The sequence below is a fragment of the Myotis brandtii genome, unplaced genomic scaffold, assembly GCF_000412655.1.
Source record: "Myotis brandtii unplaced genomic scaffold, ASM41265v1 scaffold422, whole genome shotgun sequence".
Lineage (NCBI taxonomy): Eukaryota > Metazoa > Chordata > Mammalia > Chiroptera > Vespertilionidae > Myotis > Myotis brandtii.
Genome location: NW_005366171.1, coordinates 4,344,930 through 4,349,020, shown reverse-complemented (window position 1 = coordinate 4,349,020; position 4,091 = coordinate 4,344,930).

The window sequence follows — 4,091 nt, the reverse complement described above, 5'->3', positions numbered from 1 at the left end:
AGAAGCTTCCAGCCTAGAGAAAGAAGCAGAGATGTGGCCCCCAAAGGAAAACACAAAGAGATTTGCCGAGTTTTGTGGGAACCTTGGGGACAGCATTGGTCTCTTTAGGGAAAGTGGGAAAGGCATCAGGGAGGAGGAGCTTAGATCTTCCTGGAGACCAAGACGAAGCCGGGCAGAGAAAGGAAGGAAGGTATTACAGGTAGAACCATCGATATGTTCCAAAGCCCAGACTTATTCAGAGTCTGTGGAGAAGCTGAGGGGCTCACAGCGAGGCAAGGCGGCTGGTGAAGTGGGCAGGCCAGGCTGAGAAGGCCACACTACGGAGCGTGGACTTCACCTTCTCCATTGTAATTTTCCAAACTGGGCTGAGGCTTCCCGCAGACATGTGATTCTCATTTCATGGATGCTGAGGCTGAGAGAAAAGTGTGGCAGCCACTCATGATCCACTGACTCCAAATTTCTGCATTCAACTCCAGTCCAACCAGGAGAAAAACATCACACAAACTCCAGCAGAGAGGCATTCTCCCAAATACCAGGGCTCCTGAAAACCAACAAGGTCATCAAAAACAAGGAATGTCTGAGAACTTTCACAGCCAAGCGGAGCCTAAGGGGATGTGACAACTAAATGGAATATGCTGTGCTGAACAGAATCCTGGAATAGGAAAAGGGCATTAGTAGGTAAAAACGAAGGAAACCTGAAAAAGTACCAACCTTAGTTAATGTTTATGTAGCAATCTTGGCTCATTCATTGTAACAAATGTGCCATTCTCATGTAAGATGGGAACTCACTGTACCATCCTCACAATTTTTCTGTAAATCTAAAACTGTTCAAAAAAATAAAATTTATTTTAAAAAATTCTGTGTTCATCCAAACAGTCAAACTATTGTCCCTGAGGGGCTTTATGATAATTAATATTATAAATGAGAACTTAAAAATCAATTTACACTCTAGTAACAATGCCAATATTTATTAAGTAACTATGCCGAGCTAGGCACTCAAAGTATTCTACCTATCTATCTACTCACATTTGATCTCCACAACAGTCCCATGAACTAGGTACTGTCAGCGCCCCCATTTCACAGATGAGGGAAGCGAGGCACAGAGCAGTTAGACAACGGGCAGAGCCTGGATTTGATTCCAGGTCTGTCTGATGCCTGGGTCCAGATCCTTAATGACTGAATTCTACTTTATTGCCTCCTGACTTTCATTATTATATATGGATATTTCACTGACAAAGAAGGTTCCATAATGATTTTTTTTTCTTTTGAACATTTGAAAACACAGCTGTCGGTGGAGCGGGTAGGAGGAGGGACTAGGTCAGAGCTGGGTGTTGGAGCGAACATCTGGCAGCTGCGGTGTGAAGGATGGACTGGCCCAGGCACTGGCCTCTGCGGCTGGGATTTTCTAGCCACATCTCCCAAAGGAGGAGGAGCGACCAGAGAGAATCAACTTCCCTAAAAGGATGAAGCACAAGCCCTGGCATAGAGCCTTTCATATCCAGCCCAGACCATCAAACCACGGGCATTGCTGAGCCCCTAAATGTGTGCCTGGCCAGGGCCTACCCCATGGAGCTCCCTGTCGGCCAGCTCCACAGACAGGACCCATGCTTAGGAAAGGGAAAATACACAGCCCAAGCGATGGAGTCTCTGGCTGGGAGCCCCAGCCAGGGAAGGGGCCAAGTCTTGAAGGAGTACTTCCTGTGAGCTGGGCCCTAATCCTGGGAAAGGGCAAATTGGGGCATGTTAGGTAGGGTCCAAGGCCATCACAAGGCAATCCCCCACCTCAACCTCCATCCCCGTGTCACCCAGCCAGAGGTACTAGAGCTGAGAGCCCAATACTTCTTTGGTTTCTTCTGCCCTCCAGATCAATGAAAAGCATGACTCACTTCACCAGTGTGCTTGAGAGGCTACTACGTGCCACCTGGAGGCACATATGGAATTTGGTACCCCTAGAGGTTGCGGAAGTCTCCTAGCTGGTCAGCTGCCCCAAAGCACAGATGCTATTTTATGTAGTTTAGCATGTGGTAGTAGGCACTGACTCATAGATGGTGAACTAAACAGAGATTTTAAAATTCATGGGTCATAGTGAAGTTTATACTATTTCGTGCAGAATCCTTGTATTCCTTTCCTAGGGCTGCTGTAACAAGTTACCACATATTTATTAGCTTCAAACAACCCAAATTTATGATCTCATAATTCTGGTGGTCAGGCATCAAAATGGGATTCACTGGGGTAAAACTGAGATGTTGGCAGGGCTGCATTCCCTTCTAGAGGCTGTAGGGGAGAATCCATTTCCTGGCCTTTGCCAGCTCCTAGTGGCCACCTGCATTTCTTGGTTTGTAGCTCCTTACACCATCTCCAAAGTAGTGATACATTTCTCTCATCCATGATCATGCCCCGCCTCTGACTCTTTTCTGCCACCCTCTTTCACTTTTAAGGATCCCTGTGATTACACTGAGCCCCTTTCAAACTCCCCCTATTTTAAGGTTAGTTGATTAGCAACCTTAATGCCATTTTCACCTTGCAATGTAAGGGAACCTATGTCTGGGTTCTAGGGATTAGGACATAGGTGCCATTATTCAGTTTATTACAAATTTCATCTTTTAAGGTCAAACTATAGAAGCTAACCATTCTGTCTCCAAAATATGAAAAGAATAATTACTACTTATTAAGCACTTGTTAGGTACCAGGCTAACCACTAGACACCTTATATACATATTCTTTTTTTAAAATATATTTTATTGATTTTTTACAGAGAGGAAGGGAGAGAGGTCGAGAGTCAGAAACATCGATGAGAGAGAAACATCGATCAGCTGCCTCCTGCACACTCCCTACTGGGGATGTGCCCGGAACCAAGGTACATGCCCTTGACCGGAATCGAACCTGGGACCTTTCAGTCCGCAGGCTGACACTCTATCCACTGAGCCAAACCAGTCAGGGCTACATATTCTTATTTAACAGTAGTTAATGTTCGATGAGACAGGCATTGTTAATAAACCAGACCGTGTTACTCATGGGCTAAAATCCCCCAATGGATTTCCAGATGTCCTTAGGAAAACTTCACAGCCTTCGGATGGCCCAGTGAGGTCCCGTGGAATCTAGCCTTGGCCCAACACCCAGCCCCATTTCCCCCAGCCTCCCCGTGACCTCCATGCTTCAACCATGTGAGCCCCCTTTCAGTTCCTTGAACTTCTGTGGTGGCACTTGCTGACCCCTCTTTCTGAACATTCATCCCCAATATCTTTACTAATACATAGCTGGCCTCGCCTCATTATTCCAGTCTCTATCCTATTCCGTTTTGTATCCCCAACTCCTAAAATAGGGGTTAGCACATAGTAGGCACTCAATATATATTAATTAATTGAACAAATCTGAATTATGTAAATGAGGAAGTAAAGTGATATGGCTAAGTTCACAGAGTGGGTTAAGCACTGCCCTCATGCTAAGGGCTTTGAGAGAGCTGAGGGATGATACTCTGAGGGTGATGCAGAGAGAACCCAACATTTCCAGGCCATGAGCATGCCCGGCTTCTTCCCTCTGTGGTGGTGATCACTGGGGCAGCGGGGAACACCTCAGGGGGGAGGGAGGAGTGGTTACCAGAAGTGACCAGAGGAGAAAAATCTGGAATTGTGACCTGTAACTGGAGCCTAAGCAGCCCCCTCTTCTCCCAACCCCCAAAGGGAATATTTACAGTTCCCTGATTTTAGGAAACAAGTTGAAAAGCTAGCTGGAAAGGAATTTTGATTCACCGAGCTTATTTTAAACTAGAGGCCCGGTGCACAAAAATTTGTGCACTGGGGGGGGGTTCCCTCAGTCCGGCCTATGCCCTCTTGCAGTCTGGGACCCCTTGGAGGATGTCCACCTGCTGGCTTAGGCCCGCTCCCTGGGGGATCGGGCCCAAGATGGCAGTCAGACATCCCTCTGGCAGCCCGGCAGCCCTTGGGGGATGTCCACTTGCCAGCGGGGAGCAGGCCTAAGCTGCAGTCGGACATCCTTAGCGCTGCTGAGGAGGTGGGAGAGGCTCCCACCACCACTGCTGTACTGGCAGCCATCAGCCTGGCTTGTGGCTGAGCAGAGCTCCCCTGTGGGAG